The sequence below is a fragment of the Rhinoraja longicauda genome, chromosome 8 (genome assembly GCF_053455715.1).
Source record: "Rhinoraja longicauda isolate Sanriku21f chromosome 8, sRhiLon1.1, whole genome shotgun sequence".
NCBI classification, from domain to species: Eukaryota; Metazoa; Chordata; class Chondrichthyes; order Rajiformes; family Arhynchobatidae; genus Rhinoraja; species Rhinoraja longicauda.
This window is the reverse complement of record NC_135960.1, coordinates 31,052,640-31,066,474: the sequence shown is the minus strand read 5'-3', so window position 1 is coordinate 31,066,474 and position 13,835 is coordinate 31,052,640.

The following is a 13,835-nucleotide window of genomic DNA, read 5'->3' as shown; positions in this document are numbered from 1 at the left end:
AGTGGTCGGCGTGGACTGGTAGGGCCGAACGGGCCTGTTTCCGTGCTGTAGTTGTTATATGGTTATATGGTTATATGGTTATAAGGTCTTAAACAATACAACAAAAGGCCAGACAGCTGACAAATACAAACATGTTTCCTTGGAGTTATTAGTAGAATGGACATCTGTGCAGGTTATATTTTCCACCGGGTGGCGCCGCAATGGCAGCTTCTCCTACAGTCTGTCTGACTTTTTTGTCTTTTTTTGTGGTATTTTTGGTGTGTTTAGAAAGTACTAGAACAAGTGGACCCGTTGGGCCCAAACCACTCCTGCATTGGTGCAGCACCCTCACCTCCCCCCTCCCCCCCCATTCCCCCTTCCCTCGCCACCCGCCCTCCCTCCCCTCCCTCTGTAATTCAGGAACAAGTGAACAAACGAGCATTTTAGTATATAGATGTGTTAATGTTCTCTGGTTTGCTTTATGTGGGGGGTGGGCGGGGGGGTCAGGGGAAACTTTTTTTCAATCTCTTACTTTGCCGGAGATGCGATTGTTTTCTGGATCGTATCTCTGTTCACTCTGCGGCCTAACATCATGGAGCTGGCAGCCTTGCTTGGGACTGACTTTGAGCCCCACTACAGGGCGTGGACTTACCATCAAAGCCGATTCCTTGCCTGGGATTGACGCGGCCTGTGGACTTTTACATCAAGGAGCTCGCAGTCTCGGGTTGAGACTGACATCGGAAAGCTCCAAAAGTCGCACAACGTTCGACTAGCCCCGACCCGGGGTAGATCGCCCGGCACGGGGGAGCTGTGATTTCCCCCCGATGAAGGAACTTGATCGTCCCGACTAGGAAGGCCCACCGCCGGCTAAGGGAGTCAAAATCGTCCCGTCAACAGAAGGTTAGAGGCCCCCGGCCCCGGAGGACAAAGAAGGGAGAGATTGAACTTTGTTTTTGCCTTCCATCACAGTGAGGAATGTGGAGGAGTCATTGTGGTGTATGTTCATGTTAAAATGTATTTTGTGTGTTCTGTTGCTTTTTATTGGTATGACTGTATGGCAAATGAAATTCCTTGCATGTTGCAAAACATACTTGGCTAATAAGGTATGATTATAATTATGATGATGATTACGATGATGATAAATAGAACAAGCCTTTAATCTCCATGTTCTCTATTATTCATTTATATTCTTCCGATGCAACTAATTGCTGCACAGCATTCTGACTCATTCGCATGAGTTTTGATCCTACTGGGAGTTGTTGCAGAATTGAGTGAAAATGCATTGCTAATATTGATTCAACATGATCTCCTGGCATTAGTACCTTCAAACTAGCCGAACAGGGCACTCACTTAAATATTCCTCTTTTTTTTCTATAAAAGTATGCTTACCTGACTGTTTCACTGCATTTTAATCTGAAAGTGTATAAAGTTTGCATATTTATACGGGCAATTCCCAAATGCCAGAGTCTCACAATACAGAGTAAGACTAAGGCTGAAGTGGTGAGGTATTGGAGAATCTGTGAACCCCAAGAATAGCTGGGTACGTTCCTCTGAACATACCCAGGGGGAGAAATGTAAATATGCTGAAATAAATTCTAGAACAGTAATTGAAAGCCGTGGCCAAGATACCATCAATTGTCAAAAGGGGATTTTGCAAATAATATTAAATTGACCAGTGTTTGTTTCCCATTGTAGGAACAATTGATGATCTGACTTGAATATTGCATTCCAGAAATTGATAAAATCAAAGAGTAATTCCACCATTCTTCTGAGGTGAACAAGCCAAAGGCCAAATGTCCCTGTCAAAGAATCTTAAATATTACTTCAAGAATATGTGGATCAGGAGCAGTTGTAGTCCATCCACCCCTTCGTTCACTTAGATCAGAGTTACACTTCTGTGTCACTGTCTTTTTCCTGCTCCTTTACCATGTTCCCCGTTGACCATAAATCTATTGATCTGTGTTTGAATGACATAATGTCTGTGCCTAACTATTAAAAGAAAAGTTTGGACAAATACGTTTTGAGAAGCTATCATTAATGTTGTTTCTCCAAATATTGCAACCAAAAATGAGTGATTGGTAGTATGCGTCTGCATCGGAAACGTCCTCACTCATTCTATTATAGTGACATGAAGCATGAAATCAGACACTTTGGACCCCTAATTCCGTGCACACCATCAACCATCCTTTATCTTCTTGACCTCAGCGCGGCGTTCGATACAGAGGATCAAAACATCTTAATTGACCGTCTCCAGTACGGGGTTGGTGTAGATGGCACTGCCTTGAACTGGTTCACATCCTACCTCAGAAATAGGAGCTTCTCCATCCGTATAGGCAACTTTTCCTCTTCCCCAGCTAGCCTCTCCTGCGGGGTTCCACAAGGTTCCATTCTAGGCCCCATTCTCTTCTCTATGTACATGCTTCCCCTCGGCCAAATCATTCAAAAACACAACATTTCCTTCCACTGCTATGCTGATGACACACTGCTTTATCTCCCCCTGAAACCAAACAACCGGTCCAATCTAATCACTCATGAACTGATGGTGGCCTGAAATTGGGGGACTATGTGTAAACGCAGCTGTAATTTCTACATGGTGAAACCAAAATGTATAAAAATGGTCTTTAATAAAATCTGACAATGTTCACTTTAACCACGTGATGTTTTCTATTACAAATCTCAAATTGTGGGGTACAGAGGCAAATAAATAAATGATGGTTTTTTATCCCAAACATTATGGATGGCACTGTATTTCTTATAAGCTACGTCAATGGAATCTATGAAGAGAATTGAATTTAAAAATTGTACTTGTCCCTTCTTGGCAAGGCTTTATTTCACATCGTTGATGGCTTTTATTCATAACAGATGGATTATAATATCAATAATTATCTCCATGATTTTTCCAAAGCAATCTTCAGTTAATAACCCTCAAAATTGCACAACTTTATCCAAGTGTCATCATAGGTTTGGAGAAAATCTGTGACTTAAATATTTATGTTGCCAGTAATGACGTGTCAGCCATCCTAAACACTGTAGGGACTGGGATGCTTTTATGGATTTATTGTCATTAGTACATTTTAAATATGTGCAGAGCAGAAATAACGTTTGCCAAATCCACAATGAAGGCAAGATTGGGGGCTGTAAATGGCAAAATAAAGTCAAATATTTTGAAAAGATTTAGTCAACAAAACAGGAATGCACACAAGCTAATCTGCAGCTGATCTCCCTGGAGTGATAGAGCTACCAGAGCACACTTTTATTCATCTCCAAAACACTCATAGAAATGAGTTGAGGTGTAGGAAACTGGGTAATGCCTGTGGGCACCGAACATTAAAGTTTACAAAGTCACCATACCTTTGAGGTCTCAGCCCTTCTTTTAAGGGTACTCAACCAGAAACACACCACAATGCCCTTCCTCCCTCCCCATCAGGACAACATTCCAACCCATCCCACCCAGATGTGAAGTCCAACCACTTTATCTGCACCCCTAACCACCACAAACATGAAGGTGGAACATGAATGTAGTGAATGCAAACACACCAGTAGCTGCCTACATTCTGCTGCCTCACCCAGGTTCGATGCAAACATAGAACTAGTGTGAATGGGTGATCGACGGTTGGTGTATACTTAATAAGCCGAAGAGATTGGTCCCATGCTGTATCTTTCAAACTAAAATAAAAAACAGGTGCTGATGGTTTGGAGCTGAGAGTTGGGAGCTTATTGTGTGGAAAATGATGCTGTGGTTTTAAAGGATGTTGCAGAGGAGATACATAGTGGGAGGTGAGGACTGGCCAGAGCCAGCAATGCCTAACCACTGGAATTCAAAACATTTCCAGCGTCTCTACTTTTCTCTTTTAAATTGACGTTACTAGTTTGGTGTTTTTTCAGGTGGCTCTGGCCTGTAGGACCCACAGACTCTTTCACAGGTGGGACAGGAGAAATCTGGAGGAAGGGTAGGGCTAGTTTATCAGGCATTGCACTCCTACACTGTATGAGAAACATGAAAGAGAAGCAGGAGTGGGTCAATCAGCCCCTTGAGCCCACTCTGCCATTCAATCAGATCTTGACAACATCTCTTTCCAGCTCTCTCTTCATACCCTTTGACTTCCTTACAGTTGAAATGTTCATCAATCTCAGCCTTCAACGTATTCAATTATACTGTCTCCACAGCCTTCTCACCCTCTATTTCCAGGGCTCTCCCAGCTGCTTTCCTTTTCTGGCCTCCTTCCCATATGTCAAATACCCCTGCCCTTTTAGCTTTTCTCAACTTGCAACCACATCTCTGTGTAGGAAAGATCTGCAGGTGCTGGTTTAAACCAAAGATAGACACAAAAAGCTGGAGTAACTCAGCGGGACAGGCAGCATCTCTGGAGAGAAGGAATGGGTGATGTTTCGGGTCGAGATACTTCTTCAGACCACATCTCTGTAATGGCCAGCTGATCATAACTATTTGTTTCAACTTGTGCCATCAGTTCATCTGTCTTCCCATGAGCTTTCAATTTTGCCGTTAAACTCTGAATCTATTTTCTGGTGCTCTCTTATGTTTGTGGTTCTGCCCTTCCTGATCATTCCTGGTTATCATGACTCCTGTTGTTACATTGCATCATCACCTCTCAATTTCCAGACTGCTTTGTACCAGGACAGAAGGCAGGCTTTTTATCATGTCCCTCAATAACGTGCTTAACAAATGTCGAACCAGCTTAGGTTTAAAATTAAAAACTGTCGGAGCATTAATACACATTGCAAAAGAGATCTGCAAGCTGCTGCCACCTTCGGCATGCAACTGCCTCTAATTTTTAAATGGGTACACCACCCCCCAACCATAATAATAGTTTATTTCTGCACACCCCTTATTTCCCACTTCATATCCTGAAAACTTCAAAAAATTTTAAAATGTCATTGACCTTTGAACTTCAGAAAATGCAACCAGTTTTGATAATTAAACATAGAAACATAGAAAATAGGTGCAGGAGTAGGCCATTCGGCCCTTCGAGCCTGCACCGCCATTCAATATGATCATGGCTGATCATCCAGCTCAGTAACCTGTACCTGCCTTCTCTCCATACCCCCTGATCCCTTTAGCCACAAGGGCCACATCTAACTCCCTCTTAAATATAGCCAATGAACTAGCCTCAACTACCTTCTGTGGCAGAGAATTCCACAGACTCACCACTCTCTGTGTGAACACTCTCTGTGTAAAGTTAGAAGGAAACCGGCTCACTGGGTCTCTGCAACCTCCCAGCTCAATGTTCCCATCAGCTCCGTTCTCCCTTTTGTTGTAGCCCTTCTACTCAGTTTTGCTCTCACCTGCCCATCAACCTTTGATTCTTTTGCCACTTACCTTTACCGAGGGCAAGAGCGGACAATTTACAGCAGCGAGTTAATCCACCAGAATGTCTTTGAGCACTTGGGGGAATCCCACATGGTCACCGGGAAAGGTGCAAACTCCACATAATGCATGGAGCACAAGGTGAACCAAAACTGACCAAAACTTGAGGTCAACCCCCTCTCTAAAGGTTTGTGGGTAATTCCATCTCAGCACCAAACCTTTCACTTGAAAGGAAATACTGAGGCACTTCTTTATGCGAAGGAAAGCTTTAGTTCCAGATGCTGGCTACCTGACTATGTCGCCACTGCTTAAGTTGAAAGATGGCTCCCGTGTGTCCAGTTCTGTCTTCAGTTAGTAAGTGTATCAGGAAAAATATTCACTTGGAAGTATTAGACTGCTGCTCAACTCAATTATTTCTCCATCACAGCATCTTTCATGGGCTAATGGTTAACCCATCCCATCGAAAATGCAGAAAATACTTTGCAGATCAGAGAACCAAAAGCACAGAGAGAAACTCTGTGTTATTGTGTCATCAGAACTGACTAATGGGCAGTTACACCACCAGCTATTTCAGTTTGCATCAGAACTAAAATGTCATCTGACTAAAAAGTGAATTCTGTTTTAACTTCCATAGAGGCAAGCGCTGGAGAAAGTTCTATTTGTACACAGCTGCCAAAAGATCAAGACGGCAATCACTGGACCTCTCTGGAATTGTAGAGTCGAGGTATAGAATACTGAGGATCCCACAGTTCTATTTTAATAGGATCATTGTGCTGTAAGCACAGTTGTGTAATGTCCCGTCATATCTGTTAGTCTTGTGTCATGTTCTGTGTTTAGATGCCCATGTCACGTCATGTCCACGTCTTGTCCTTAGTGCGGTTCGTCAAGTTAAAATCACTCATGTCAAGTCTCGTGCTCACTTCCTGTTTTAAGGTGAAACTTACCTCATCTCATTTCAGGTCCCTTGACTTCCTGCCATTGTAATTGTCAGCCCCACCTTGATTGTTTCCACCTGTGTGCCCTTACCTCATGTATATATAGTCCACGCCTCCCTTTGTCCTGTGCCAGTTCGTCTTGTGATTCATGTGCTCTCGGTTATTGATTCTCGACTTACCCGCATTGTTTCCAAGTTCTTGTCAAGCGTAGTATAGTTAGTGAGTATCCTAGTAAGTATTTTTGTAACTAATGTTTTTGTAGCTAAGTAAGTTTAGGGTTTTGGTTTGTATCGCAGTGTTCTTTAATTTGGAAATTAAAGAACGCCTTTTTTTCTCCAAATTGACTCTTGTATGTGAGTCGTGCATTTGAGTCCAGTTCCTGTGAGCCTCAGAACCTAACAAGTTGCCTCTGAAGGCATGTTTTGCAGGCTATGTGCCATTTCTGGCAATGTCTTCCAACAAATCCTATTGGCAAAATGCACAGCCTTTCCAACTGTGGCAGATTAGGGTGGCACTGCGGTGCAGTGGTAGAGTTGCTGCCTTACAACGCCAGAGACCTGGGTTCGATCCTGACTACGGTGCTGTCTGTATGGAGATTGTATGTTCTCCCTGTGACCGAGTGGGTTTCCTCCGGATGCTCCAGTTTCCTTCAACACATCAAACATATGCAGGTTTGTAGGTTAATTAGCTTCTGTAAATTGTAAATTGTCCCTGGTGTGTAGGATCGTGTTACTCTATGGGGTGATCATTGGTCGGCATTACTTGGTAGGCCGTTACTTGTTTTTATGCTGTATCTCTAAAGTCTAAAGTAAAGTCTAAAGTCTAAACTAAGATTTGCAAGCACCTTCACTAAATGTGTGATTGCCTTATCTGAACTCATGGAACTGTGTTAATTCTCAGCACATACCATCCTATGCACAGCGACTAATCCAGTCTTGTGACCTGCTTGTTCTTTTCTTCACCAGTCTCATCACACCTTTGATTCCAGGGGACTTTTGTAACATCCTGAGCTGGGAGGTTGGCAGTGCTGGCACAACCAAATGTAGCCTTCCCAGTCGACCAGAAACTGGCGACCGCGACCTCTCTTGCGGACTGCAAGAAGTGCCTTAACTGTGTTAATTAAAAACAAATATACAGCAAATGAAAGAAATATTTTGTAACTCACAGGAACATAACATTTATTAAGTAAATGTTTATTTCTTATTTTTCTAATTATTAAAAATATTTCATAAGTTTTTTATTTCATTAAATAGTTTGTAACAACATATGATCAGAGATCATGGTTGGCACACATGGTGGGCCGAAGAGCCTGCTCCTGTCTGTACTGTTCTATGTTTAAAAGCAATGGGTGGAGCAGTTTCGGATAGGTGAGGCACTGCCGAGGGTTTCCTCTGCTTATGGGATATCACTGAACAAGGTTGAACTTTTGGGGGATTATTATGGACACGAGTCTTGCACAGGGATGCTGGGTCAAATTTGGCATCGTCTACATATGATTTGAAAGCGTCTCATTGCTTTTTAAATGATGGTTGTTGTTTTGCTGTTTTTGCTATCCCCTGCAAGATTTCATACTTTCATACTTTTTATGCTTTCTTTTTACAGTTCTGGTTACCTATTCTGTATTTATCATAGTTCCAAAGCTCTGCAATAATTGTTTGCCTTTAAAAAAGCTTTTCCTTTTAATTTTATGTTTTCTCTCGTTTCTTATCTCATTGTGCTTCCATGGCCTATTTATTTGGGAAGTAGATCTCTCTCAGGCAATGAGTGCTCTTTCCGCTTTGTGGTCTAAACTAGTTCCGTATCACATTAAATTCTTCTTTGAACTGCTCCCACTGTTGTGGTTTTCCATTAGAAGATCTGCCCAGATTACCATGAATGATTTTTATCTCATCGGATGCAATCAGTCATACCCAAATCTAAAATCTTAGTGGTTGTGATGAATTTCTCCATCTCAAACAATCCATTGAACTTAATAATATTACGATCGCTTTAAGATAAATTTTAATGCAATGCTGATCTGTTGGCCAGATCAAGATCATTGTGTTGTATTCAGTCAAAGGTTTGTGTTTGTGTTGGTTTCCAGGCAAAAGGTTGCAGAAAATGATGCTGAACACAAAAATTCACTACCTTTTCTGAACTAGTCTGCTTATCCCAAATAACAAAAAACATTTCCCCAAATTTAGTTATAACGTCATTCCTCCAGAGTTGCAAGATTAGTTCAGTTTAGTTTAGTTTCTTGTCACTTGTCACCGCTGTGAAAAGCTTTTGTTGAGTGCTAACCGGTCAGCTGAAATAATACATGATTATTGTTGAGCCATCTACGGTGTACAGATGACCATTGTCATGACATGACAAGGGTCATCAATTGAATCAATGAATACCTGTTAGGAATCCAATATTTCAAAAAATCAGTGGCATTAATGTTTTCTGCTGAGGATCAGATTTACAATTCAAATCGATTCTGTGGGCCCATCATTAAAGGTCTAAAATTAGATAGTGCTTATTTTGTTATGTTTAAAGAGTAAGTGCCTAGTTCTCACTTCCCTTCACTTCCCCTCACTTCATCCCATTGCCTCTCATTGTCCCCTCACTCTAACTCACTGCCTTTCATTATCCCCCTCAGTCCACCTCACTGCCCGTTATTGTCCCCTCACTCTCCCTCATTACTCCCTCATTATCCCCTCATTATCCCCTCCCTCCACCTCACTGTCCCTCATTGTCCCCTCACTGTCAGTGACAGATAATCCCCACCCAACACCCCGTACTATACCCTGGTTATATTCCGTTTTCAAGAAGCTACTACATGACTCCTACCAGAATGTTAAATTAATTTCTATTTCTTAACTCTCTATTCCCTACTTAAATCTCATAACATCCTATTTCAATAATGGTGTTATTTCATTCTAAATCTCTTCTTGTTCTAACACTTTCACTGATTTTCCTGCAAATTTCATACTCTGGTGATTTTGTTCCCAGTCCTGACAGTCTTGTTGCCATGCACCATTAATGGTAACTGCCATTTGAATCTGCACTGGCAATGCATTCAACGTAGTTTTTAGTTTAGAGGTACAGTGAGGAAACAGGCCCCTTTGGCCTATGGAATTCGCACCGACCAGCGATCCCTGTACACCAGCGCTAGGGACAATTCACAAATTTTCAACAAAACCAATTAACCCGTTCATCTGTGGAATGTAAGAGGAAACTGGAGCACCCGGAGAAAACCCATGTGGTCACGGAGAGAATGTACAAATTTCATGCAGACGGCACCCGTAATCAGAATCGAACCTGGGTCATTGGCGCTACAAGGGAGCAACTCTGCCGCCACCATGCCGCCCACTATTTCTTCCTGATAATTCAGCAGCTGATTGTTCGGCACTCCTGATGATCTGGCATCTGCTCGTGAGGTGGAATGTGAGCCGGAGTCCAGAATACAAGCGAGGTCTCAAATGTGGCAGAGACTTTACATATAAACTGAAATAAAAACTGCGGATGCTGGAAATCTAAAATTTTGGTGGAAAACATTGGAATTACTAAGTGGGTCAGGTAGTTTGTATGAAAAGAGAAACAGAATCAAACTCTTTGTTAATTCTGTTTCTTTCCACAGATACAGGCCGTCCTGCTGAGTGTTTCTGGCATTTACTGCCTTTACTTCTGAATATAAGATATCTGAACCTAGTCGCTGATCTCTTTTGGCAATTTAGTTATTCCATACATAAACCATCTGAATCCTTGCAGTGGTTTGAAGCCTGTTTAGTAGCTTGATCTCAGATTGCTTTATTCTGTGCATACTTTGAAGAGCTTATCAGTCAGGTATCACGATTTCCTAAATAAAGGAATAATTTGAACTCTTGGTAATAGCTTGTGGTTCATGAGTTATTCCTTGAAATTTATTTTCTATATAAGAGCCATCTGAACCATGTTTCAATTTTGCAACCTCCACTAGCTGAACGGATCAGGGCAGGAGGTTTGTGGGAACGTCATTAGCTACAAGCTCTCTTCATTTTGGCACTCTAAATAGAAATATCGCACTTCGTTCATTGTCATTGGATCAAAGTGCTAGAGCTTCACTCTGGACAGAAATTCAGCACAACGATTGCAGTGAGAGAGATGATGAATATTTTCACCTAAAAAGCATTTAAGGATGACCATTAAATGTTGGCCTTGCCAGTCAACACCCATCTCTTGCACATGACTAAAAACCAAATAGGTTTTATTCTCATCACATTCCTAAATCACCTTTCAGTTACACAATGGCTCAATAATAATAGTGCAACTAAAAGACATTTTCATTACTGGAACCTTTAAATCATATTAATAGCTCAGGGAAGCAGTCCATTTACAAGAGGTTACAGATTCTCATAACGGTAATGGTGTTGTCAATCAGTTAAAATAGTTTAAAGTAAAAATTATTAATAATTTAAACATATAAAAAAATGCATTTCATATAGGATTAATGGAAATGGGTGTAAAGAGGTTGTTGATGGTTGTTGTGGACTCAGTGGGCTGAAGAACCCGTTGCTGTGCTGTTTCTCTTTGACTCTCATTACAATCTCAACATTTTAAGATGATTCTATTTGGTAACACATCTCAAGGTTGTATTCTGGAAATCTATGTTTCACTAACCATGTGGATTGGACTGTGCTCAGTTCTAGTCTCTGTGTTATAATGAGGATACTAAGGCTCGAGACCAGGGCAAAAGAATTACTAGAATCATGGGAGAAAGACTGGACAGATCTTGGTTGTTTGCCCTCCAACCAAGAAGACTGAACAGTAATCTGATAAAGGTTACTGAAAAATACTTCAACATTTTCACCACCTACAATGGGACCCCACCACTAGCAACATCTTCCCATCTCCACCCCTTTCTGCTTACCACTGAGATTGATCCCTCCGCAACTCCCTGGTCAACTCGTAGATAACTTTCTGCACTGTTCACGACACTGTTGATCTGATTCCCAAAGAGGGGCTTAATGGTTTCCTTGTTAAGCCTGGGAGAAACCTTCTTGGCCAAGGCAGTGTTGTAAAACCATTTATCTGCTCCATGTTGCCTTTCCTTTATCTGCTAGGCATCCCAAAGCTGACAAAGCTCAAGCCAGAGCAATTGAAATTGTTTTGTGAATTAATCGACTTCATCAAAAATTCCAGATGAACTGGAGAAGTGGGCAAAGGAATGGCAGATGGAACTTAACTTAGAAAAGTGCGAGATGTTGCATTATGGCAAGTTAAATCAGGTCAGTAAATGTTACGCAGTAAATGTTAAGGCCCTGGATGGTGTTGTAGAACAGAGAGACCTGGAGTAAGTAGTTCCCTGAAGGCAATGACGCAGATAAATAGGGTAGTGAAGAGAAGGTTTAGCATGCTTGCCTTCATCGAAGCATTGAGTACAGGCAATGGAATATCATGTTACAACTCTGAGAATCGTTGTTGAGACCACACAGTATTGTGTACAATTCTGGTCCCCCAGTAGTAGGAAGGATGTAATTAAACGGGAGGAGTGTTGAAAAGACTCACAAGGATGTTCCTAGAACTGGAGGACTTGAGTTATAAGGAGAGGCTGGATAGGGTGGGATTTCTTTTTCCATGAGCATAGGAGGTTGAGGAATGACCTTACAGAGGAGTATAAAATCACTTTAGGATTAGATAATGTGGATGGCCACACTCTTTTTTTAGGGCAGCAGAGTTTAAAACTGGAAGGCAGAGGCTAAAGTGAGGGGGGAAAGAATTAAAAAGGATCTGAGGGGTGTTTCTTTTCCCACGCTAAAGGTGGTGTGCGCATGGAAAGAGCTGCCAGAGAAAGTTGTCCAGGTAGGTCCACTTATTGCATCTAAAAAGCAGTTGGGCGTGTGTATGGCTAGGAAAGGTTTAGAGGGATATGGACCAAATACAAGAACGTGGGACTAGCTCAGACAGACATGGTTGGCATGGACACAATAGGCTGAAGGGCCAGTTTCCGTGCTATATGACTATAACATCCCATCACTGGAGATATAGGTGTACTCATCAGATGAGGCAGCAGTCAGAAACTTTTTTTTAAAGAGATCATGGTGTTAAAGTTTGCTGCCAGATCAATATCTATTTCAAGCTTTTTTTAGTGCAGGCAGTCCTAGGTTACGTAATGCCTCCTTTCCCAAGACTGTTCATAAGCTGATTTCACTGTCCATTTTCTATAATATCTTATACTCTATGTCTCTTGAAATACACTTGCTATAATTCTTTCATTTCATTGAATAATCACCCAGCACTACCTATAGTTGAACTAATGGAATATATACTGTATCCAATTATTAATGAATAGAAAATACCATTATTATTATTATTATTATTAATAATATTATTATGATATTGAAAAATAAACAAGGGACTTTGTATAAAGTCGGATATCTGCAAGTCTGATCATTCATGCTCCAAGGAGCTGCTCTGTAAGGCGTTCAATAGCATCCCCTGCATGAACAGGAGTGGATGGTAATAAAAATTGAAATTGTATTTGTTATTTTTCCTTCTGCAATACCCTTCATATCTCACATTCTAAAGCTCAAAATCAGTAAAGCTATACAGCATGGAAACAGGCCCATTGGCCCAACTTATCCATGCCGACCATGTTGGGCTGGTCCAATTTGCTTGAATTTAGCCCATATCCCACAAACCCTTCCTATCCATACATTTGTCCAAATGTCTTGTGCGCATAGATTTAAAAAAACTATTAATAGATTAGAAAAATACACTTAATTGAAGAATAGACATTTTTTTGCATCACAGATTGTTCTCGTACCAAGCTCAATTCCTTTCAAATTTGGTAAGTTAATTTTTTTGCAACGCCCCGTTCTAGTTTTCTCTGGCACACAACTTTCCTCATAATTCTTCCAGCTTGCCAAGTAATATTTCCATCCTCAGCTCCCAGTGGTTTCTGAATCAATAGAAAAATGGGATACTATTACTGTGTATAATGTTGATCCTCATGCTCGGATGTCCTTCAGTTTAAGAGGAAGCATAGGTGATACTTGATTTTATGAGCATAATGAAAAAAGGTTTAGCTGGAATTTTATTCACTGGAAAAGAGGCCTGCCATTGAAAAAGCCTGAAATGACAATAACTGCAGTTCAGCTCGGATTACTTGACATCCAGTTGTTCATAAACACTGATGGTTTGGTATCTGACTCACTTGTTAGTCTGCAGTGTGAGCCCGGCATCCAGAATGTGAGCCAGGTGTGTGGCTGAAGCCAGAGATTGTGTCTCAAACACCAGGGGTCAAGAACATGCAGCCAGAGCCGGGGTCAAGAGCATTTGTATATTTCCTGCTCCCTTTGAAGTTAAGAAAACTTATTACACTTTTGTACAACAAGTTTTTAAAATAGTGAAAGTAATTTTGGGTATTAATGTGAGTAGCATCCAATAGTTCAGAAAATACAACTGACTATACTACTGTCCTACTGACATTGCTAAAGTATCAAGAATGCTAGATTATAGGACGTTTCCTGTATCATATCAAGGCATCATCACAGCCAAGTCTTTTTAAAGGCCCTCTGAAGGAGAATGCCTGTAGATACTGCATCAACCCTCCTGTGCTCAGTTTACATTGATGTGCAGACATTGTGCCC